Here is a 27,414-nt window from a genome sequence, read left to right on the forward strand (position 1 = left end):
ATAAAGAGAAGCCCGTGCAAAAGAGGTTTTTTTAAAATGCAGTTGTAATTATAATTACTGCGCGATCTTTGGTTCCGCGGACAATTTGGAGATACGCTAAATGTCCCCGTAATGCAACGTGCATTATGATCGCAAGAGATGCATATAAAGTGTAATCAACGTGATGCGTGGGAGGAAGCGGGACGCAAAATATACGGATGAGAACTGGTGTAATTTTAGGATAATTTGAACTCTGTGTATACGTGCAGAAATATTCGCGTCTCTCCGACCTGTCGTGCTAGAAAATTCTATTTTGGAGAAGTTCTCGCGAGTCCGGTCTCGCATATTTATTTATCACATGTGAATTCGACATTTTCCAAGTGGCGCGTATACGCTATGATACAAATCTCACGATAAAAGAATATAGCTTTTAAATTCATTAATGCATTCGCGATATTTGAAGCAAATGATTATGATCTTTTTTTATTAAAATATCAAACGTAACGCGATGATAAAAATTGAAATAATCTGTTTAAAAAAAAATAAGAATAAATTATAATAAGATAATAATAATAATTAATAATAATAATAATAATAATTTAGAGATTTCTTACGAAATTATAACGTAATTAAATTTCTATTATTATTCATTAATCTTTTGAAAACAATTTGACAGGATATGTTTCGCGTTTCTAATGTAAATAAACACATAAAATTTTGATATATATACGTATTAAAAATTGTATTGTTAATTCAAATACAGCGAAAAGTTTGAACGCTTTCAGCATAATTCATAATCATGCATCGCGATACTTTAATGATACAAGTTCCATTTCTGAATTACACGACGGCTGAGATCTTGGACAGATGTACGCACAACTCTGCAAAGTTCTTGGCCAAGTTATTGTATATTAATGTCAAAATACATCAACGCGCGCGAGAGATGCGATCTTACTAAAAGATTAATATCAAACCACACAGATATTGCGCGATTATATTTTATATATTTCGCAGACCTTTTAAGTGCAATGCGCGTTCAAGCGATAGTGGGCCACGGTGTTCGACGTGCTTCTGATAAAAATTTTACGAGAATAATATTGTGGGAGTAGCAGGTGGTAGCTGTCGGGCCGTAGTACTCGCTTCTCGAGATTGCGACGAAAGTTTCGACAAGATTCCAGGAGTCTATGCAGCCGCGAGAATAGAAATGAATGTCGCCGTATTTTTAATATTTACTTCTCAGCAAAATTCTCTACTTCAAGCATTGACTAGGAATTGACGTCACCAAGTAGCAAGCAAGAAAATTTAAAGAATGAAAAACGATACATATGTACGCATATATGCGTATTTATATATATGCACGATCTTGAATACTAAATCATTTATCTCATGTTATTATGTATAAATATATAATAACATATAACACATAACAATAATAATTTATATTATTAAATATCTCTATTAATTTCCAATCTTTCAATCGTAATTCGCACATATTAGTGACAAATTCTTTTTTATATAATTTAACATATAATTTGGAAACGTAATTTTTGAAGATATAATTTGAAAAATATAATTGAAAATTTATGTTTTTCGATATATAATTCAATATCCAGATGAAAGTCTCGATGCACACGATGACAATATTTACGCATATGTAGTCGATGAAATGATAAAAATCCCGATGGCAAGTTCAATACTTTCCCCAACTTGTCGATCTCGCGAATACTCCTAGACTACGAACTTTGAATCCGAATGGGATCAAAGGATTGCGGGATCTCGATCAGATGGATGGGACCAGTGTGCGGATACCTCTGTCGTGGCATGTATTGCCTTCGAGCATCCATATCCTTTACATGCGATGCGATGGAAAACAAATCCCCGACGGATTCAGTCATTCTCGACGCAATACTTACGAGTCGCACGGTATATATGCGGAATGATACTCGTTGTTTGCGTACACTCTCGCGTGAAAAAAAAATAGATAACGGAGAGGTAAAAGAAAATATACATAAAATAATGCATGAGATATCGCGGTTGGAGTTGATTCGATATGATGGGATATGCAAGTCGTGCGATTAAGCGGAATTTCACGGCATATATGACGGAATTTCACGGCATATTGGATTTATTTAAACTGATTGTGAGATAAATTTTATAAAGAAGTGTCACGAACTTTAGAACAGAACTGCATATTCTGACGTTTATCAATAGATTTCTATTATAAATAGATTGAGGTTTGTGATACTCTTCCGTTTATTTATATAATTAAATTATAATTTTAGAACTGATCGCGCTTTAGATTTATTTCTTGAAATATTATATTTCAACGACCAATCTCTCCGAAAATATCGAATAAATAAAGAATTGTAATTGTATTAAAAATTTTGTACTTTTTAAGAATAGAATTTTTCACATATTTTAAAATATTGCTGCCACATACTTGTCATTTTTGTATAAATACAGAATATTAGATTTATTGCAGAAAATTAAAAATGTTACATTAGTAATGTCATATAAGTTTTTTTCGTTACAGAAAATCAAAAATATTATATCAGTAATTGTAACATTAATACTGCGAGAGATTTCATCTAATACCAGAAATATAATGATATCTTTGTAGATAGATATGATATAAACATATATTTCATTTTTCTTGTTCGGTGACGACACGCCGATAGAATTATACTTTATTGAAAAAAAAACATTGTTAAGAAGATATTGAAAGAGCACTGCGATGTTATAGGCATAAATAACACATAGCGTATAAATGGCTACAGGGTATGGGATGTAGACAAAACGGAATGCGAGATTTACGACGCGGCGTATTAAAGATTCACTCGTTTTTGACACAATATCGCGTAGTACGGAATATTGAAATAATACATAGGTTTGCATACAGCATGCATATCTCGTGAGGGAGGAGATGGTTCCCCAGGAGTAACATTGAAACCGTGAGAATATAAGAATAATATTCGTCCCAAGGCAAGAGATGGGCCGGATAAAGCAATAGAAATTTCGCGGCCGAAGAAATAAAACAGCGCACGTGATAATAAGTGACGTAATAAACGAGCTTGGCATTTAAATTGACCGTGCTCGGAATTATGAGCGCCATTGTCCAATATTAATGTTATTGGTCCTGTAAATCCGCCTTCCCATAAATTCTTTGTAAAAAAAAAAAACGCGTTTAAATCGTCGATTCTTCGACATCACTCGATTTCATCGGTTTTTAGATTCGCACAGAAATTCTTCGTACAAAGATATCGATTTTCGAAGAGGAATTGCTCGTACAACGAATGATCGCTATAAATATACTAATAAATATTTTAACAGTCCCGTGAGTAATCCGTCTCTACTTTTGCTTCTACATAAGCGGACATGGAGAGATACAGAGTGTATACGATAAAACGTGATCACTGAAATCGTGAACGATGCTGGAAGTCGCGGTTCGCTAAACAACGAAGTTCGATTAGAACGCGGATTAATTAATTAATGTGGGAAACTTGCTGTTCCGGAATCCAAGACGAATCCTACACTGTAGATTAACGCCGATGTAAGGGACTGCTAAACATCTTACGAATTGCACTACAATTCGTCCCGAATACATTTCGAATTCATTTAATTTTCTTCTCTTTTTACCTCTTTCTTATTTTACAAGATTCGAATAACAATTATTACGGAACGGTACATTATGAAAATTATTCCGTTATACTATTCTAATTAATTATCCAGAGTATTTTTGCTGCGAAACTTATGCGACATTTCCTTGGCAATAAAAGCAATAAAATTATAATTGTATTTTTCATTGCGTGAAAACGAGGAATAACAATCACTTAATTAGCAAGTCCAAGAAAATGAAAATAGCAATTCGCTTTTGATGAATAAATATCATCGCTCGAGACATAGTGAATGTCGTTTTCTAAGATAGTTGCGCGTTTGAAACTCTTAAGAAATTGATGCAATTTTCCTAATTACTTTCATTGAGAGACAGGGACTGTTATCACCTGTCTGCTTTGCCTTCGCAATTAAAATAACATCATCAATGCAGTCTTCATTAAGTGATACTAATTATGTCGATGAGAGAATCTTACAAATAAAACGATATCGTCTATCTTATATTACGGGACATTTATTCAATTTTCAAATATGCATCTCAGATGTATCTTTATTAAATAATAATCTTACAAGAATAAGAATAATTTGAATAACTTTCTTATATAAGATCGGAGACGAGAAGCTATTTCATTCTTGAAATATTTAACACGCGAGTAAATTAAAATCTTCTTTCAACAATTAATTAAAATGAGCGTGCTTGCAATGAATACAGAATTCTCGGTATGCCGGTACATTAAAAACCCACGGCATAACGTCATTTTTACGAATCCTCGAGATTGCACTTTAATCCAAAAAGATAATAGTCACGACTGCAATATTTAATATATAAAAAAATGTTTTGCACTTATTGAAAAATTAATAGATCAAAAAAATGTATTATGTAATGTAAAAATGTATTATGTAATTATTTCATAATTATTATATCTTCTGAAATTTTTTATGTTCCTAATGTTTGCTTTATTAATAAGTGCTTATATTTTAATTATTAATATATTTAAATTGTAGAAAAAATATTAATAAAATTACCGCTACATAACAAAAAAAAGAGTATCAAATGTGAATACGCTAGATGTGACTATTTTATGAAATTTTTATATATAAGTAGTATATTATCGTATTTTAAGCACGACACACTTGATCGAAATTTATATTTATACTTATCCACATTTTTATAAATCTATCATTGTCAAATTAATTATTTGAAACGAATCGATTTTAACTTTTTTAAGTCAAGATATTTTTAAAAAAGATAGAAAATATACGGCACGGGTTAAATATATAAAAAAAAGTATTCAAATTTGTATGCAATAAATGGAGAAGTATAAAAAATTAAATAAAGTATAATTATATATATATTTCGTTTTTGTATCACAAAATAAAAGTTTTTAATTTACCTATCAATGCGCAACAGCGGAATTAGCTACATAGAAGTTACATTAATCAAATATAAAATTCAAATTATAGTGCTTAAAATAATTAATATTTGAAGAAATTATATAAATTCTATATTTGTTTAGGCTTTCATATATCGAATGAAATATATAATTAAATAAATTTCGAAAAAAACTATACTTCTTAAGTACAAATTTATTTATTTTTTAATTTCTAAATAATCTAAATAAATAAATGTCGGTACTTGGCATCATAAGGCAATCGCATTGTTTCATCGCATTTGAAATCGATCGATATCTTATAATAATGTGCAAAACTGAAAGAAACTAAAATTGAGAGGAATCAGCTTTATTCACGAAACCGTCGTTGGCGAAGTGAATTAAAGCTCTTTTAACGATCAATTAAAAATCGCCATGCTCAGAAAGAAAGCAGAGATTCCGGGATATCGTGTCGGAGAATGCGGCAGTTTAAACGAGAGAAAGAGACATTAAGGCGCGAATTCTCGACGGGAAAGGGATTCACAGCTCCGAATATTATTCACACTCAATTTAACTTATTGAGAGCCACAGGGAGAGGCCGCTTGATGACTCAAGCTGTAATGGCGTAACAATTAATCGCTGAATAGAATTCTCTCTCCCTCTTCAGTTCTCTTTGACTTCCTGTCATTCATCAAAACGTTCTCTGATGTCTCTGCAAGACGCAAGTCATGCATTGTTCTGCATCTTAACGCCGCTTTCGAATTTCGGTGATGTCGATGGAAGAATTTAAAATCCTTTATGAAAAATAGTGAATATTTCGTCGATTAACCCTTATCTGACTTATCTGACTTGATTTTAATTCAATAAAGAGATTTTTAGGGATCATCTCAACACTTGGTACAAAGTTGTTTTAAATCCCTTTAAATTGATGAAAAATAGACGATAATTTGAAAGAGAAAAAGGAGAATAAATAAAACTTTATAAAGCGAAAATTTTTATCTTTCCATTAGCTTCTGTCACTCGTCAATAATGTGTGAATATAATAAGAGAAATAACAGATAAACGTTTATATATAATATTAGATAATATTTATGCACTTATATCACTTTGAATATTTGTTTATATAATTAGCAATATATAATTAATATGAAGATAATATCGATTTAAATAATCAAATAATATTTAGAGCGAAATATTTTCCCATTCAAAAACCATCTATATATATGTATATGTATATGTATATGTATATATATATATATATATATATATATATATATATATATATATTTAATATTGCAAAATTACAAACATTGTAAAAAAGCAATATTAATTATAAAATAAAAATTTCTATTCAATTTAATTAATTTATTATTAATTTACATATTTTTTTATTTTTGTCATTTGATTATTAATATATAAATGATATCATAAAATTTATTACTTATATCTCAATTAAAATATTCAATTTTATGTGATTTAAATAAAATTAAAATTTTCTGTAGACAGATTAAAGATTTCCATCATATGATAATATAGTTCGGCATTGATAACACAATAGTAACAAAATATCGGTAAATATTTGCATGATATTGACTGTTGATATCTTGGCATTTGCTAACAATCGATAAAATATTTCTGTTTCAAATATTAACAAGATATAGGGACTTGTCGAGCATCTTCCTTCTTATGATTTTATCATTCTTTTACCTCTATCTCATTCAAAAAATATAATAATTATTAATTATATAATTAGTATAATATATATGAATAATATATAAAGTGCGCCTTTAATAAATCGAATTTAAAGAGAAAGTGTTCGAAACTACACCATTATAAACGAATGTGTAAGTAACTGAAATATATGAAATAAATTTGCTCGCATTTTAGGAAAATTTAAAATATCGGATGAAATATATTTGATCTTGTGTGTGAACATTATTAGATAAATAATTATTATCCGTAAGGGTTGATAATCGAAGAATTATAATAAAACTTATAATTTTTACTGTTATTTCCATTTTTTGTTATTTTCACTTGCAATTATAATAAATTTCATATCGTTTATCAAAAGTTTAAATTAGATTTAAAAGTATATTATTGCCTCTTTTCAGTGATGATGATTGATTATTTCATTGTATCTATTTCGTGAATAGCTAGCATTGCAGAGATCGCGTATAGTTTGACAATTCAATAAAATTAATAATAAAATTCCAATAAAATTAAATACATTTGTTTATAATTAATTTTTTTTCTACGTTGACAAAGGTTCTTTCTTTTGAAATATATTAAAGATTCTTTTATAATTAAATTTTACAAAATATATAACTATTAAATTTATAGTATTTAATATTTAGAAATAAATAGATAATTAGAATATTTTGTGTTATATTTCATTTTTATATAGATTACTTTTATCCGAAATTGTGTGTTATCTATTGGAAACATTCGTAGATATTGGTTTCGTAGTTCATGTTCACGTTTTTATGTTTATAGAGGATGCATCGCTTTCAGGGATCACCTAAAAGCGGCTCATGACATCTCTCGTTCTTCTTTCTACAGCTGCAGATAAATTTTGACGTTCTTGAGACGTATTCTAAATTTAAAAAGAATTGGGAAGCCGACATAACTGATCATCGTTAATATGTGTGATTTCAACGGTTTAATCATATCTACCATTGGTAAAAATTTAGAATGCAGTTAGAATATTTCGAAATTAAAACGTTCCAACAGATGGTAATACAAGAGAAGAGCTACTAAAATACTTCTCTCTCTCCTTTTGATATCGGGCAGTGGCTTGCAGAATTCATTTTATATATATTTATATTTTAACATTATTTAGTCAACTGAATAAACTTATGTATAACGTAACAATAATATGTGAAAATTTATTGTTCATGATTTAAGTTAATGTAATATTGAATCTATTTTATTTAATAGAATATTAAACCTCATTATATGCATGTAAATAAATTATACATTTTGTTAAAACTTACTTAATTACATAACAAAATTTGATATGTAATTAAGATATATGCATTGAAGATATTTAAACGAATAAATAAATGAGAAATGAAATACGGATATGGAATATTTATAAAGTCAATGTAATAAATTCAAAAAAATAGCAAACATTTCAACGTTAAAATATAACGAAATTATGAGTTTATTAATCTATCCTCAGAAATTCGTGCATAAAAAAATAGAATAAAAAAATAAAATTGTTAGTTTGATAGAAATTCATTCTTTTTATTACTTTAATTCCTCTGATAATAAAATTTTGTGTCAAACACTTTTTTGGATTATTCTTTGTTTTTCACGAAATATAAAGAAAATATCGGAAAATATGCGATGATTGCGATATATGTGTATACGTGTATGTGTTTGCGACTACATTGTTTTCAAAAAAAAATCGACACGAATCAGCAGCGTAGAATCGATGTACCACAAATCCTCGATGGGAAAGTTATATAGCGCGAGAGAACGAACGCGGTTGCTTCCGGTCCTTCATCTCGCGTGCCTTTTCGCATCCGTCGTCGATTCTCGGCCGGCTTCTCTTCTTCCTTGAAGCTTTATATCTGTTTCGCGTCGGCCGCGAAAGATAGTCGGCAGCCGAATAATTCATTCTCGTCGGAAGCTCCACGTCTCCGTTCCACACTGCGCAACATCGCCCAGCGGCGCGTTCTCCGTCCGTTTCCGGTCGCGCCGGAAGCGCAACCATAAATCGCGACCGCTGCAAATGTATACGCGCCTGGAGTAATCAAGTACGTGGTCGCTATCATCCAGCGATCGTTCGTAATGAATTTCTGGCTAGCGAAGATATTGCGCATTGCATGAATAAAAATTAGGATCGATATATGCTAGGTATGTAGTGATTGATTCTTCGCGAGCAATATCGATATTTTCCTAGCAGAATTCTTTGACAGTTTTCTGTTAATAAAATACACTATATGATATGAAAATAAATCTTGCAGCATATATGCTGGTATCCTCTTATATATTTTTTTTAATTTGAACTGTGTGTGAAAATTATAAAAAAGACATAAGGAAACGTATATGAAAGTAGATCTTTTCTAAGTTTATAAGAATGGTTTTCTCCGAGTATGAAATTCTTTTACGAGCTAACGACTGGTTTTTTCTTAATATAGATTTGATTGTATGTTAATTTTTTTCGTAATTCTTTTTGATATTCAAGAAAAAACTATCTTTGTGTGGGAGAGAGTTTATTAAAATTTTTTCTCTATAAAATAAAAAAATTTTTACTTCTTTTAAATTCTTTTTTTAAATGATACAAGAAGAGAGAGGTATTGATTTACATAGTTAATCTGTTCCTCTTTACGACAGAAGATGCTTTGGAATCGCTTCAAGTATTCATTTTGCTTTAAGCTGTGCCTTCTTCAAAAGGAATATAAATAGAAAAATTATTTATTTCCATTAATGCGCTATATGATTAATGTATTATAATGCATTATATGATTCTATTTTTAAAGATAGATTAGAATATCTTAAAGAGATTGTTAATTTAGAAACATCTTCATAAATTATTAATAATCACAAATTATATGAGTCATTCAGTTTTAATTTCACAACAATCTGTCTGATAACAAATGTTCCGATAAAAGTAGTTGACAGAGTTGGTAAACAGGCGTAATTAAATTTTGCGTTTAATTACAAATGCAAGCAATTAATAAAACTAAAAAGATTGCTATTGTTGACAAGCGAACATTAATATGTAATTAAACCAATTATAATTAAACAAATTAAATTAAATTTCCCGTTATATACGCACGTTGCATTTGAGCGAAATAGAGATAGATAGATATAGAGAGAAAAAGAAAGAGAAATACGATAATTCATTTTATAGCAGCAAATTATATGAAAATTTTTATACACCAAATATTTTTTTAACTAATTTTATATAATTTATAAAAAATAATATTATAAATATAACATATATTTTTAAATATACACATTTTTGACAATTTTAATTGAAAACAAATTATACGCAGTCAACAATTTAATCAAATTATTTCTAATTGATGTCTGTTTTTATTATACAATTAGTTATATAAAAAATAATCCCTTGTATCATTAAGATGTGTGTGATAGGTTCAATATAATTTTATCAACGAAATAATATTTCTTTTATAACTGATTAATATATTTTATCGTACATATACAAGCGCACACACTTTTTGCGTATTTTTCATAACAGAGAGATTTCAAATAAGTATATTTTCCATTATCCTTTTTTTGGAAATCGAAATCATTGTGTGGTATGATCCGGATTTATATGTCCTCGTGTATATCCGGCAATTTTAAAGGTCAAAATACACGAAACGGACTCTGAAATGGTGCTGACGCGTACTCGGGAGGTGCATAGTATGGGAAAGCGTAAGATTTCCTGCCGCCTTAAGCGGTTAATGTTTAATCCTAACGTAAATTGAAGTTCCGTTTACACGACAGTTATGTCAACCATTGCCACGTCTACATTCGAAGCTTGGATTTACTCTACGCTTCCGCTTGTTAGTTTACTAAAGAGTGATCCCATTTCTAGAAACTTTTCCATTAATCCAAATCATTGTTTCATTACTCTTCTAGTGTCTTTTTCAAATATGTTTATTTGCTTCTTGAAAAATAGTAATGATTTTGAAATTAGCATTTTATTTATGGCTTAAACAAATTAATCGAAACTAATCTTAAAATAATTGTTGCAATTTATCTTTAAGTGCAATACTGGAAAAGAAGATTCTTGCTTCTAAATAAATTAATTAGAGATGCATCTATATTTATCTTCTTCCAAATGAAAATAAATGATGATGGATTTTCCAAATTTTAATAAATTTATCTTAAAATAAGTTACTTTTTGAATTTAAATAAATTATACAAGACATGTGTGTATTATTATATATTGATTTTTTTGTAAATGTATGCTTTGCGTTAGGGAATATGACGTTGGTGATAGTTCAATTATTGCTTACGTTAACGAGAAATGGGAGATTTTCTTGAATAACTTCTTCATTATGGTAATTGCTCGTTTAAGAATTCTGATTTACTTAGTCTTTTCGCACTTCTTCGTAAGTTCGAGTGGATTTAATTTTACGATACCATTATCTCGAGGGCTTCTGAAAAGTTGCGATTACTATTGTCACTATGTCCTCTAAAAGTGATTATTAATTTCTACTACTTATAACACTTAAGCGTTTGTAAGGACAAAAATACGTAAAGTATTATGTTTTTAAACTATATTATATTATTTTATATTTTATATATTATATATTATTTTATAAATATACTTTTCACAGATTGAATCTATATAATATAATTGTTCTTAGCAGTTGATTGATTGCTTTTCAATCTAGCTCTAACATTTGAGAAATTTAGATAAGTAATTAATTTTTAATTAATTTATAATTTTTCTCAAGCTATAACTACATTATCGAATAATGTCAATTCATATTCGTTATTTATAGATCATAAAATATTGTTTTGCGTATAAAATTAATGTAATTTTATTTACATAGCGTATATATATCGATAATTATAATTATGATATAGCAAACACGAATATGGACCGTACAAATCATAATAACCTCCGATGCGTTCAATCTGTGTGCTGTCTATTAATTAATCACGATGGGATTTTCGGGGAACAATATTCAACGAATCGGCTTTACGCAAATTGTTAATTTACGTACGTTTATATAATTATAGCAGAATAGCATCAGGACTATAACGATCCCGATGAATGTCAGAAAACTCCAACCTTGCCATGCGTAAAACGGCGCACCGATGGCGCCGATGCTGCTCCTCGTGCATATACCCATATATTGACTATTTGACGATTTTAATTGTCACAACAGACATTTTTTTTTGTCGAGAAAAACAGGAATTTTGTCACGCCGATGAAATACAAGTGCTGTATTTGACAACGATTGTTATTCGATAAGCAGAAAATTCATTATATAAATTTTATCGAAATAGAAAGCAATCGATTATAGACAATATCAGCGAATGAGAGCATTGGATAAATAATAAAATCCGCGGGAGTTCATGAATGAATTTTACAATTCGTTTTTATTCGTTTCATCTTCCGTACAAGATTCAATATAACGAATTTATTAGCTGTTGTATACGCAAATATATAATTTTTTACATCTCGTAATTAGTCTTCGAGTAAGTATTTAGCTTATGTATTGAAATACACACTATATACTAACGGTGAATCGTAAAAGCAGAATATTTTTTACAAGTAATATCTCTTATGCTTCTTAATACATGTTTGGTGTGTCAAACCGAAAATGCCGAGGACGTTGTTTTCGCATTTCGAGCGGCTTTGATCTCGTCAAACGCCATCGCGAGAACATTGCACACGGTCCGCAACTAATCTTTGTAGTCAGTTGGTAACGCTGTACCTTTGTCGCATGTTCGCGGATAACAAAATACACAAAAAAGCAAGCGAGCTTGCGGCCCATATATCCACTGGGGCTGCATATCTCTGGTCATGAAATGTGCAACCTAGCGAAAATATACCTGGGGGTTCATGCAGGACTGAAGGTTCATATTTGGATCGCAATCGAGTGTACTAGATATTTTGGAATTTTCAATGTTTGAAAAACACACAAGTACTTTATTAAACACAAATTACATTTTAGAAAAAAAATTATCTAATTTTTTTTCTTTAGACAAGAAGGATATATTAGCTTATTTTTATGGAGGCAATATTAAAAATATAATCGAAATTTTCAACGTTTTAACTTTTACGATAGATTGTTTTTGAATATGATTACGATTTGTAAATAAACAAATATATATATTTACATTTCAAATTATTCAAATAAATATTTTATTTATATGTTTATCATTTATTTCATTATTGCTTAGGTATCAGGATGTTTGATTGTTCAATGTTTCCTTTATTAAAATAAATCTGAAATGAAACCTTTACATTTATATAATATAGATGAATTCAACTTTTTAATTTTGTTGACTAATTGAGTATTTATTTACAATGCTACATGATCCATTGCGATTCGTCGCATATAAAGCGTTGTAAAATATTCTATAAATGAATATTGGAATGTTTGAAAAAAATTCCGCAAAAATGACAAATTGAATTACTCGTAATAAATAATAAAAGTTATTTTTCCCTTCATATCTAAAAACCTTGTTTGGAAATACAATCTCAAATATCAATGATGAACGAGTGTTTGAATTTTCTGCTTAGAAGTGATAAATGCTCGCGATTGCCCTTTTGCTTTTCGCTAACATCATTTATCATCTTAAAGAAGGAATCACGTTCTTGACATCCAATTTCGATCCAATAGATTTTGTACTTAACGAATTGTTAGCAAGATTTATATTGACATAGCATAATTGTTTATCGAAACCTTCGATATTATTTGCCCCCATATAAAGATAAACTTTATCATATGACAACGAAATTCATTTATTTTATTTTAAAATCAGCTGCGGGTCAGTGATGTACATTCGGTTATTAATAATTTTCAGTTTATTCAATTGGATACATCAATTTTCAGATCGATTAATTTGAAGTTAATCGTTGAATTTCATAAGTGTACAAAATTCTAGATTCGTCAAATATATTTTACATAATTTATTATATCCTGTCTTTTAAGAGATAGATTTATTATATCCTGTCTTTTATCATTTGAGAGATAGAAGGAAATTAGATTCTTGTATGTGACAATTATTATTATGAATTTTCAGCAAGGATCATTATCCGTTCGTCAAACTTGGCGATTCGAGTTACTGCTAATGTCAAAGTGTCGTGCATTAAAGCCACACGCATACACGTCCGTTTTACAATAGGGTTCACCGGCAGACGGCAGTTCTATTTACGCGTCGGAAATTGATTTTGCGCGTTCCGGAAACGAAGAACCGACTGTTGTGACGTGTGCATAGCGCAGTGGGACTATGTAAAACGATCTGATTTTGATCTATCGTCGGTTACCGTTGTATGCCATGACATCTTCGCTGAATTGCTTTCTACTCAAGATTTATAAATGAACAGTGATGAGTTTTTTTTAGAAAGCGAGTCTGCGATTCTTTGGTATCACCGATGAAATCCTTTATCAAAGATAATGTCTTACTAAAAGAATAAAAGTTGCGAAACGATCAAATCATTTTACGTTTGAGAAATCTTTGTGATCGGATTTCGTCATTTCTATTTTAAATTTTTGCAAAAATATTTACAACTTTCTGGGTAAATTAATTTATTAATTAGTGCAATCTTGATCGGAAAAATGAAGCATTTTTTAACGAGAGAATCATAATAAATTAAATATTGCACGTTATATAAATTTAGGTAAAGAATGGATATATTTGAAACACTTCATTAATAATCACGTTTTTCATTTCTTAAATTACAGTAAAATACAGTTAGCTTATAATGTCAGCGAATCACACGAAAGGGTCGTACAATTAAGTTTATAACAAGAACCGTTTGTATGCATTTCGTTTGAATTAATGGGCTCAATTTATAAACGACTACAGCGCGACTCTAGCACGTGCATCGCGCGCGTTTACAGCTGTCTCCGCGAACATCTTCCACAATTCATCGACCAACGGTCTCCCTCTCGCAGTTCACAGCATAACGATAAGGGCTTACAGTGCATGTCGCATACGCGATTAGAGTATCTTTGCGAAGAGGACGAGCTCTATCGCGGATTCTCGCGCGCACGAGCTTATTTATCGCGGCATAAATTCGCGTCGCGCGCGACTACCACCGCGCACCGCGCTTGAAACGTTATTCTATAAAGCTCGGGGATTTTTGCTCGCGGTGAATGATATATACGGGGACACGGAGGCGGCCCGGAGAAAATACCGGATTTGTCGCGATCCGCAAATCCGCGGTCTCGCGCCGCGGAAAGCTGCGTCGCAACGATACCGCGCGGGGATTTCGCGAGCGGGTGGCAACGCTCTCTCGAATCTTATAGCGGTAGCGTTCCGTTCCAACGAGAGTTCGCAACGTGTACGTTACGATTGACAATTGTAAAAACGGCAAGGAATAACAAAAAATACATGAGGAAGAGATAAAGCCTCTTTTTTAATCCGCGAAATATTCTTGACGACCTTCTTTCTTTAAAAATTGAAATATCGATTGATTTTATTTAAACAAGAATAGGCGATGAATAAATGAAATAATGAATTAATCTTCGAAGAAATTTCTATATTCTGTTTTAAATAATATCTTGTTCTCGATAGTTTTCTGTCGATAAAAAATCGTTTCAATACGAAAGACTCACGATCAGTTCGAGAAGCTCGGTTCTTTAATAACGCCCTTGTTCGAAGCACAGATGCTCCGCTTCGCGGCGACATACGAGGAGCGATGTTAAACCGCAACGAGCATTTTGCGGAAATACAAGCTGACACGTTTGCCGTTACACGGATAACTGAATTGGCGCCGTTGGACCACGAAGAAGCGTACTCGGTCAACCGGAGACAATCCCAAACGCGATATGCACGCTTTTGCGCCGAAGGTACGGTGGGGGGTTAAACAGCGCGTTTCCGCCGTTAATGTCGCACGGATTTCCCCTGTGAAATTTCACGCGAAGTCTACCCTTCGCCATCGTGCAAGATGTATAACTTTGCGTCATTATTCACGCGTCCTCCCGCGTAACACTTTCGTCTTAATCCTCGGAATGAGAATTCGCACGAAGATCGCACTCGAAAGTTTCTAATTGTAATATAATGCGTTATACAAGCATTGCAGATTCATATTCTATTGTATAATACAGCTTTTTCTCGACATTATATATATAATTTTCTTTGTATAAAATTATTTAATGTATATATTGTATGTAAAAATAATTTTCTCTGTATTAAATTATATTAAATTATTAGGTGTTATAAGTTTTAAATGTATGCAGATTTTTCTATTAATTTTTCTATTAATATTTTCCATTTCAATCGACGTATATATTGATAGGAAATATTAAAATAGAAAAATTATATAAATTATACTTTTAGCCAAACCAAGATTTCTCTCCGACTTTAAATGTATTTAGCGAGAATAATTTCACGAGGTGCAATAATATGCTCCCAGTTTAATCCGCGTGAAATCCATCTTCTACAAATTGAATCTCAGGACTATCTAATGTATATCTCAAATAATCCCTCTCTCTACATCATGCAGAAACAAATAAATAAGTCGGAGACTATCTGACCTCATCGCAAATCTTCCACCGCGATATTAATATGCAACTGCATCCAATCTCGCCGGTTTTCAACATCCCTCACATCGCCTCACGTTCCTTTTATCTTTGGATTCATCCCCCCAGCCTTACATTTTCCTCATCATTCTCTCATATACATCGTACCCTCTTTCCCAACAGCTTTCCCGGCGATCTCCGAAATACATTGACACCAGGAAGCTTTTCCGTGCGACAACCTCGGTTGAATTCTTCAACGCGAGAAATCGAAAGCAGTGTTGAAACATTTGCATACGTGAAGACAGATTTTTCTTGTGCAAGGTATTATTTTCATCATAAGCATAGAATAAAATTGAGCTAGAACTAGAATTCTTTTTTATATTACATTTGATTTTAAAAATTGTTACTTTTACTTTTTCATAAAATGCTCTACTTATAATTAGATGAATTATGATTTTATATAAATAAAAGATCAACGTTAATCACAATATCAATATAGTTATATTTAAATATAAACTTTAAATTTTAATATACGGAGCCTAATTTTTTATAGTTAGTTATATTTAATATATCATTATTTTAGAAACATTATTTTTTAATCATTTCTCCATTTTTTTTAAACGCGTTGAAATTTCATCTCTTCTTCTCTCTTTATTATACTAATTATGAAAAATCAAAAATTTTTAAATGATTAGAAAAAATATACATGTATATATTAAAAACAAGACACAATTCTTATATACTTATAATCTTTATAATTTCACATACACGTTCTCTATAATAACTAATGACATAATTTTTAAAAACGTTCTTTAAGTGGAATATATTTTTTTTTATTCGATCGTCAATGATGATACAACCTTGCTCATTCATGCCGATTTATGTCAAGCACGTCCCAAATTTGATGCTCGCAAGTAATACATATTGTATTCCAGCAAATACACAGTTTTAGCAGGATACGTGCGCTTTCAAATGCGTGTCCATAATTAGCGCACAGAGCGTAATCAACGTATGTTACTTACGAGTGCGACACAAGCGTTAATCGAGGCTTGGAATCCTATTTCACCGAACACGCTTCTTTCCACAATATTTCGCTTTTACATCGTTAGTACGATGATTACATCGCTTGTATAAACGTACGATCCGATTTTCGACCGAAATACCCGTGTAGAATTGCATCATTTATTTGAATACGAGCGAAAGAATTGATATCGCGGATATTTCTGATCAATACACTTAGCGAATTATTTTTATATAACAATATAACGGAATTTTCCTCGATGTAAAATAAAATTGATTGTTCGTCTTATTTTTAATAATATACAGATATTGATGCAGATATTATTTATAGCAAAATATAATATTGAATTTTTTTTATTACTTTTATAACGTCTCTATCCGTGTGTGTCTATTGATTTAATAAATTCTCTTTTAATTTTTTTAATTATTCAAAGAAATTTCCAATCTTTTACAAAAAAAAAATAAATTAAAGGATTTGATTCAACGAAGCTTGTGATCTTTCTCTTAGTAATCAACGCGAAATCGTACAAAAAATAAAATATTCAGTACGCATGACGCGATTTGCTTGATTAAAATTCTTTTTATGATAAACCTATGTAATCGGCACGAGTATCTGCTCGACCTTAGGAAAGGGATTCGTCGAGAAATTCCGACCGCGCGCAGTCTGCCTCGGCGATAGTTCAAGCCAATTATCCGCTCTTTCAAGCACGAAGTTTCCTTCGCGAAACAATCGCGGACGAACGTGACGGCGAAATTGCATTCCCTTAAGCATGAAGGCGCAATTGTTTTTCGCGACTTTAGGAGCGGCTATGGTTATCTAGCTAATCCGAGAAAGAAATATGTATCTTTAATACCACTGTTGCGCTTTGATGTATTAATTTGCATTCAACAAGAAAGAGCTGTAAGCAAAAAATTAATTTAATAATTTTATAAATTAATTCTTTTTATATATATTATATATTTTTTATTCATTAACTAAAAAAAATTTTGCAATATAATATTTTTCAATATTTTATTTAACGCAGTCTCATTTAAAGATAATAGAAAATTCTAATTTTGCATATACTATAAAGAAACTAAACAGTGAATTATATAATTAATAATTAGATATTCATAATAAATTTTTAGTAAAATAGATCAGTAAATTTTGTTTAGATTACATATTTTTTCGCTTTTTATATGCTCTCTATTTAAATAGCGTGAATATGAGTAACACATTTTATATAAAATATTATCTGTTATTGCATATTTCTTACTGCGAGGAAAGAGAATAGCAGAAATATAATATTGACATATGTATCACCTCATCTACGATGTTTTTTTTTTAAATTGACGAATAATGATGTTATCAATTATAATGAAGGAAACATCGAGAATTGTCTTTAACATCATATTTCGTACTGTCTTTATAAAAGCGAATATTTTTATGCATCGAGCTGTTTCGGTCGTTTCGAATTATTAGGGCAAACATTTATGATGAATGCAACTTTGAAAAACTAACAATTCTTGCGATGACACATATAGGGGAAAGTCCGTTGCAACGCGACAGTAAAAAATAAAAACGACAGTTGCAAACCCTCAAAATATTTTTCGCGTAACAAAATAATAATGAACAAATAATTTTGCTTTCAAATCTCTTATTGATTATCAAGTTGATTACGAATACGCATTAATTGCGGCAATCTGTTATGTCGTACCATATGTAAAACGTAAAAACGTGTAAAGATATTCTGCGAGATAAATCGCGTGATTAATCAATACATAATTCTCAATTATACGATGAGAATGTTGTGTTAACATAAATGGTGCTTTTCTGGGCACTTGATCATGATGTAACTATTCACGTATGTCCGCAAATTGAGGCTATCGAAATGCATCTGCATTATATTGTTCTGTCTATCTCGATGTTTTATCTCTCGTTATTTTCCAATGAAGACAGATAATTTCATGAATCATATCTTGCTAAACATTCACTATTGACATTTTTGAAATATTTGCTTGTGTTTTTCAGATATATTCAGCTTTATATGGGTCATTTTTATATGTCATTTCGAGAGAAAATCAAGCTTGATTTTATATTAAATATCAAATAATGTAAAATTTTATATGTAATTTATCGCGTTAAAATATGAATTATATAAGGTTATACTATCAAATATGCGATTAATCAAATATATTCAAGATATACAATGGAAAAAAAATATTTTGGTACAGTTTCGTAAATAAATCGAATAATTTTTATCTGCTGTCAAATATCACACATTCCATCTCGACATATTTTCTTTTTTTTATTACAGACAGTCACAGCGTGTGACATTTGCAATTGATCAAAGGAATTGCTAGTGCATGCACACACATATACACATATATAATATACGTGTCAATTCCAATGTTACGTCACATTTATGCGAAATATCAAAATGAATATCTTCGAAAAATGTCTGTCTATTTTGGATGATCTATAATTCGCGAAAAATAAAACTGAACTCTACTTATAATTCTATCATATCCATACAAAAGATAAATATATACACATACAAAATATATTTTAAGATATATATGGATATTGGACAAGGCAGAAAATATATGCGATACATAAAATTATATTTATAATGCTATCTTGAATTGTAGATCGTTTAAAACGGGTTTTGAAAAATAATTTATATGAAGAAATTATAGCTACATATATATCCGGTCTATTACTCACGATTAAGAGTAGAGAAACATTCCCATTAGCCATTATGAAGACAAGGAAGCGACGCTAATCGCGCAGTAACTAGGACGGTGAAGATGGGACCTGCAGTTTTAATTACTGTTTAGCCCGGATTAGTTCAGTCAATTAAACGCTTTGTCTGGCAGCGACAGGTCACAGCCATACGCCGTTCCGAACGATATAGCTCGTATGGTATGGTAATTCGAAATAGCGCCCTCGCGAGTGCCATATGTCAACGACACGGAATTAATTATCGCCATGAACACCCTTCTCTACTTCCCCATTTCTACGTTTCGATTACAGCTAAGCGATAATTCGATTCTACCGGGAATGTAATGACCAAGACCAGAAATTGATGTCGCGTGCCATTAAACATGTGTGAGTTTATAGTGGCAGTTTCAGATCTAATCTCAGATTTAATTTCAAAATCCTTGATCATTCATTCTATCATTATTATAATCTTTCAGTTTTTATATTTTTATAAATATAATTTATATCTTAATTATTTAAATCAATTATGGTAATCGATGTATTGATTTCATTTTCAAGATTAAGATTAAAATCAATTTTTTCTTATATCGTTAAGCAAATTTTGCTAAGAATGGCAAACAGTCATATCGTTTTAAATTAAAATTTAATATATCTAATGCTTTCAAATCAAATATACTCGTCAAACACATTTAATATGCATAGTTATGTCAGTTCGTTATATATGTTTTTGCGATTTATTCACAAAATTGTCTGATATATAAATCTCATGAGATACAATCACGACCAGTTATTTGCGATATACTCTAGTAGCGCACTGTAATGGCTGACCATGTACCACAGGCATGTTTAATTTCGATTAAATAGATGCATATATAAGTGGCACTAATTTAACCTCATGCAAAGTATCACGGGAATCCTTGGAGAAAGGTACGGAGGAAATTTCGGAGGAAATGTCTTGTAAACGAGAAGTAAATACTAACGTTATGTGGGTAGACCGAAGGGCATGAAACGTGATTGGTTGCCGAACATATCCTGGAAATTGTAACTGGCGGGTATAGAGTTAGTCTGTAAACGTTGCCGTGAAGTTATTTGCGCCTGAAACTATGTATACGGGATGTCCTATTACTATCGGATGTCCTATCGCCAGCTTGTAGCTTCATCGAGAAGGGCAGTATAAATTTACGAACCAAAATACGTTATGTACGCGAATATACTCATGAGTATCCAATTAATAATACTGACAATGACTGCACGTTATCGCATTTATTACATTTACAATACTTCTACGTCACTTACATACATGGAAATGCAATATGTTCATATTCGAATCGTCGGCAGGTTAATATTCTCACAATCCGTTACGTTGTGTATTGTCACCCTCGTAATGGGATACATATCCGCAATGCGATCATTGGCCGCGCTTACAAAGATCAGTTCTAGTTACGCTGCTTCAGCCCCTATTTATTGTCGAGACAAACCCCTAAATTCGAATTCGAGGGTCGATTTATCGACGTGACGTAATATGGGGAACGGACACATTGGACATTAATGTAGGAAGTTTCCAACGGTGCGAGAACAAAACACGATTAGCCATTCACTGCACGATACTTTTAACATTCTACGACGTTAATGGACTTGTGATATACTGCATATTGCAAATTAGTATGCCCATATATAAAGTATAATTATAATGATTAGCTTCTACGCGCAGAGATTTGGAATTTATAACGCTATATATTTATTTCCAGGAAATCATATTTTATCATATTTCGCAAGAAAACGTGTCTTTCTTGCAAAAAAACACGATGTTATAATTAACACAGAAATAGACTGGTCTTTAAATGAAATGCATAAATTTAATTGCGCATTTAATCGCGCTTACAATTTTTGAATTGATTATGATAGCGCAATACTTTATTATGAAACAGAATTTTTAATTAATAAATATGATTATATAAAATGCTTAAAATAGAAAATGGATATTTATATACATTCAATGTTTTATTTGTATGACATAGTTTATAATAATTCCTGTGCACATTAATGTTTAATGTTTAATATTTTATATCTCAAAAAATGCAATATTTTATATCTCACATTTATATACAAAATTTAATATTTCGTATTATTTTTATAAACAAGAACATCGTATCTTTTTCCAACATCTTTATATTTCTCTTGCGGCATTAGCGAGAAGAATTATTTAATTTCTCGAACAAACAAAATAGATTTTATATACGAGGATAATTATAATTATAGAGTTTAGGTTCCTTTTATTACTGTGTTTTGAATACAGGAATTTGCAAAGTGCGATATTGTAATCATCGATATTAGCGGTTGCAATTACACATGACAAAGTAACATAGAATGGCATGCAGCGTCATTATTCAAGTCGAATTACAGAGCTTTTGACGTGACATTGTTACAGTGAACGCAGGCGTATACTCTGCTTGCCATTATCGAGCCAGATAATTATCCTCGTTTCATCAGGTTAGGCTCGATAGAGTCTCGATTCATTGCCTGGCCGTATTTCTCCAATTAAATACGGAACGCCTTCATCTCCCTCCTAGTATGCAATTAATTAACGGCACTACTTCTAGTGGACTTTTCGTCACTAATTCACTGATAATACATAATATAAATTTTCCGAACATTATATATTTAATTAATTATAGAGTATAATGAGAATAAATTATCGAAAGCATACACATGAATAATCAAAATATAAAACATTATTTTATTATTAACGCGGATTATTATGTAGAATATATTAGGTTCTCATATTTTTTAATTAAGATTTAAAAATAGATTTCTTTAAAATAATTAGCGTAACTCCTAAGATTAATACAATTAATAAGATGCCGCAAATATTTTCCTGCAATATATTTATAAAATTGATATTTATTAATTATAAATATTATTGTCATCAAATATTCACGATAATTTACTAATAAAATAATATTGAATTTTTTAAGATACTGCTTTAAAATTTTAATTAAAAAATATAAACGTGTATTAGATATTATCATCCAATTTGATAAAATAATGTTTTATATTTTAGTTATCATGGAAGCAGAAGTTTGGACAAATAAAGACTAAGGAAGGATAATATATATAATTTGTTTATCGAATAATTCTATTTATTAAAGAATTATCTTGGATTTAACATATTCTAATATGAAGCTTAGTTACCAAGATGTTGTATATAATGTCAACGTAAATAAAGCCTGTTTCGTTTGTTTGAAAAATTAAATAATTCCTCTCGCGCACGCTCAACATTTTGCAAGGAAGAGAAAGAAAAGTGCGACGTTCAAAAAATTGAATAATTCTTCTTATTTAACAGCGCAACGTGAAAATGCTCAGCGACAAGCGTGACGAGAATCGCAAAGAGTCCGAGAGAATTGGTTATGCAGTACACTCGCAATGAACCCTTGAGGGCATGCTTTTATACATTTCCGCGTGTGTATGTATGTATGTATCTTACCCCGTATGCAAAAGAGTGCGCATGCATATGTACATTTATGCTCGCATAGAAATCTCGTATTGTCACGTTTTATATGCATCTTACACGTACTTCATGCATTTATGCGTGATATGTGCACATGTAGCTGTAGCAAGTGTTATTAGAGTCTCTGACCTACATCATCGCTTCAATTACAAGAGGTAAGGACTGAACCCTGTGCTGATTCCGTCATTGCTATTGAGAGATAATCCTCTTTCACACAATAGAAGAACACTTATCTATGAGAATATCACTAGGAAGATAATTATCTCGATAAGTTGGCGAATGTATGAATGTTTCTAATTTCAGACATTTTTATGTAATTTGAAAAATATACGGAAATATAAAGTCAAATATATATATAGTATTACTACATTATTAATATGTTACTAAATTAATAAATTATTAAATAAACAAACAATATTATAAATATATCACTCTTTGTATTCTCAATATAAAACGTGATAATGCAGTTTCTACTAAGTATATATGTACGCGTACGTATATAATTTTGAAAATCTTGTTCTGTGCATAGATGGAATGCTCGGATGGATTGTTGCAAAAATTATTATTTTAATATCAATTTTTTATAATATTATAAATTTTTTTTAGTAAAACTAATTTTGAGAATTAATTTATAGTAAATTTTTTTATTCTGCAGAATATTTGAATTGTATTTTATTTTATTCCGAGCAATAGAGTAAAGTCACATTGGATTCAATAAAAAATATGAATTAATAGACTATAAAAATTTGAATAAAATTAATATTTTTCATTAAATAAGTTAAAATATGCGATGTATTTATAATATTTTTTGTTATTCATGCATATTTCTAATATATATAATATTTGTATGTACACATATGCACATAAAATAAAACTTATAAATATTTTATTAAATGTTTGAAATATATATATATATATATATACATATATATATATATATATATATATATATATATATATATATTAAATGTAATAAAAGAGACTTCACATTTTAGATAACAATACAAAATTACACACGAACCATGCGACTGTCGAAATGTCGAAACAGTTATTTTGCAAAACAAGTAATAACCAAGTAATACATAAATAAAATAAATTATCTCACGTATACACGTCTATAGTTCTATGCTATGGTTGCGTCACTATCCTACCTAACCATCGTCCGATCTCTCTAGCCTCTTTCTCTTTTTTTTTTTGTCTTCTGCTGCTGCTCTTCACAGCATTCGATAAACACTCGCGGAAACCCGTTAATAATAGTCGCACAGCATTTGATCGGTACTCTCGATATTATTTGCACATGCAACGCGCTTTTTATTATATTGTACCGAAAGAATAATGCAAAAGAATACGATTGCATTATCCTATGACCTATTCAATACACGCAATGTCTCGCGAATTAATAGACGAATTTCGAGCAGGAGAAAGATTGAAACTTGCGCGGCCAATTCACACATCACCGCTCGCGGCGATACTACACCTGTTGCTCCTAGATATATTTTCTGTACTTTGCTCGCAATTTGAATTATAATATACAATATATTTGATTGCAATTTTTTTGATATTTTGGAAATTCCTTTCATTACTAGCTAATTATCATCGTCGGTGCATGAACGATTTTATATTCGAGTATGATTGTAAGATGACTATTATTCATCTTTGAATTTAATTTTGCCTTATCTAATTAATTCCAAATCATCGGTCAAAGTAATTTGTGATATATATTTAAAATTTATAATAAGTTATAAATTAATTTATTAACATTTATATATGATTATTATATGTTATATATGATTTAATTAATCGATAATTTGGATTTATATCAATCATACAATTTTATAAAAAAAAAAAAAAAAGTTTTTTTTAATAGAAGCTTTTAGAAAGATTTATATAAAAATCTTTCTTTCTTTCTTGTTTAATTCATTCAAATAATGAAATCGAATTCATGCGACTTTTAACAATTAATATATAAATAATAAGTACTTACCTTAGGGTTGCTCCGCCGGTGTAAGGATGTCTTTCCTCTGTCGTTCTCTCAAGTTGTCAGTTATGTTGATCTGTAACAACAAATGGAAAATTTAAATTGTAGCAACGTTTAAAATAGTTAATAAATCAAAAATTATTATACATAAATATATATATTAAAATAGTTAATAAATCAAAAATTATTATGCATTGAACTTATATTCGGAGGTGCATATAATAATAAGATAAAATAATTTTAATTGTAATAAAATAAATTTTGAAAAGAAAACTATTAACATCTATATATAAAAGTTATAAGATATATATAAGATTATATACTTAGATATATGAGAAGATATATCTTTTATATATATACATATATATATATATATATATATATATATATATATATATATATCTTCTCATCACGTCAAAATGTTGAGAGAGTTATATAATTTTCTAATATAATATATAATTCGGAGTAATTTATTTTATAATTTATAAGGAGTTACACTTATATCGCATCCCTCTTTTCCATTGATTAAAAAAGATATGTTTTCAAAAAAATATCAAATGCAAAATATTTTATTATAGATATTTTAAGTATTTTTAAATAAAACTTGGAATATTTTTTATATATGTGTTATATTACATCGTAATTTCGACTACATTATTATCGAGAAAATGAAAAAAGAATGAACAATATGTTTAATTTGAAAATAATATAAATGATAATTTAAAAATTACTTACACGCATTGCCTGAAGCTGTTCCAGATCTGTTTTTCCTCTTTTGTTTTTCCTCCCTTGCTGTTTTCTCATGACACTCACTCGCGAAAACACGATTAATTATAATGAGTCGTATACGCAACGATCGCGAGACACTTTGCACAGCACTTTCAATCGCGAAATAATCACGAGAGATACACTTTTGTATATCGTAAGAAACCAACACGAAAAACACGATTCATGTAACGCTTACACGAGACGAAAATTATGTGTCACTCGTCACAGTAATACTACCTCTATTGTTGATACATGTATAGTACATGCACAATAACACAAATTGTAAAACCAGAAGATTAAAGTGATGAAAAGTCGTAATAATCGCTTAATAAATAATTAATATGTGTTTCCCATTTTAGAAAAATTTAAAACATCGAATGCGAAATATATTTATTTCTCTAAACATTGTTAGAGAAATAATTATTATCCATAAGTATAATAATCGAAGAATCGTGATAAAATTTATAATTTTCGTCTCTGTCTCTTTTTAGTTTTAATGATGAATGATTGTGCTTTGATAAAGATTTATGCAGTCTTATGTCGGTTATCGAAAGTTAATTAATTGTTAATCATAATATTAATTGTTAATCATAATAATCATAGAGAATTATATTTCGATATTTGTCGCGATTAGGAAAAGAATTTAATAATATACAACGCGTTTCACTAGCTACTTGACTGCTCGAGCGTCGCTGTGCGAATGATAATAAGGCCGCGGCATGAAAACAATGACGCTATACGCCATCAAGGTTGAAGACATACTATTGATAATTCGTTGTTGAAATATTTCACGTATTTTGACACACACACACACACACACACACACACACACACACGTATATATGTGATAACATGTCTGGCCTTGACGATGTATAGCGCGTCAGTGTTTACATATCGCGGTTTTGTTATTATTCCCACGCGACACTCGAGTCAAGTAACGGTGGAAATGCTTTGTATATTTTTGAATTCGTATGATTGAATTAAGTGATTATTTTATATCACGATTTTTCATCACTTTAAACTTTCAATCTTACAATTATACGTACACTTTACATGTATCGATAATAGAGATAGCATTACTGTAATGAGTGACGCATGATTTTAATCTCGTATAGAATCGTCGAATAAATTGTACTTTTTGTATATATTACTCTTTCACAATATAATAAAATGTATGCATATCTCCTATGATTATTACGCGGTCGAGAGTGCAAAGTGCTTCGCGATCTTTGCGTATACGACTAACCATAATTAATCGAGTTTTCGCGAATGAGTATGTGCCTCAAAACAAGCAGCAAAAGATG

At 30.2% G+C, this 27,414-nt stretch overlaps 1 protein-coding gene and 1 long non-coding RNA gene across 6 annotated transcripts in view; both read right to left on the bottom strand.

Moving 5' to 3' along the window:
- LOC145975090 (lachesin) overlaps nt 1-27,414 on the bottom strand; it is a 160,175-nt gene that overhangs the window by 115,635 nt on the left and 17,126 nt on the right. For 4 of the 5 annotated variants that reach the window (XR_014439875.1, XM_083105242.1, XM_083105238.1 and 1 more), the window contains exon 2: nt 25,349-25,418. The gene's annotated coding sequence lies outside the window, so the exon portion shown is untranslated. Of the gene's footprint in view, nt 1-25,348; nt 25,419-26,077; nt 26,414-27,414 lie in introns of those variants that run through there. The other variant, XM_083105239.1, reaches the window with a different exon arrangement.
- LOC145974611 (uncharacterized) lies at nt 9,978-11,902 on the bottom strand. Its single transcript, XR_014439752.1, has 3 exons — nt 11,657-11,902; nt 10,940-11,083; nt 9,978-10,587 (listed from the first exon to the last, which is right to left on the bottom strand). It is a non-coding gene; the product is annotated as an uncharacterized LOC145974611 (long non-coding RNA).

The sequence above is a fragment of the Camponotus vicinus genome, unplaced genomic scaffold (assembly GCF_025532165.1).
Source record: "Camponotus vicinus isolate PSW18456_S1 unplaced genomic scaffold, iyCamVici1.0 SCAF_7, whole genome shotgun sequence".
NCBI classification, from domain to species: domain Eukaryota; kingdom Metazoa; phylum Arthropoda; class Insecta; order Hymenoptera; family Formicidae; genus Camponotus; species Camponotus vicinus.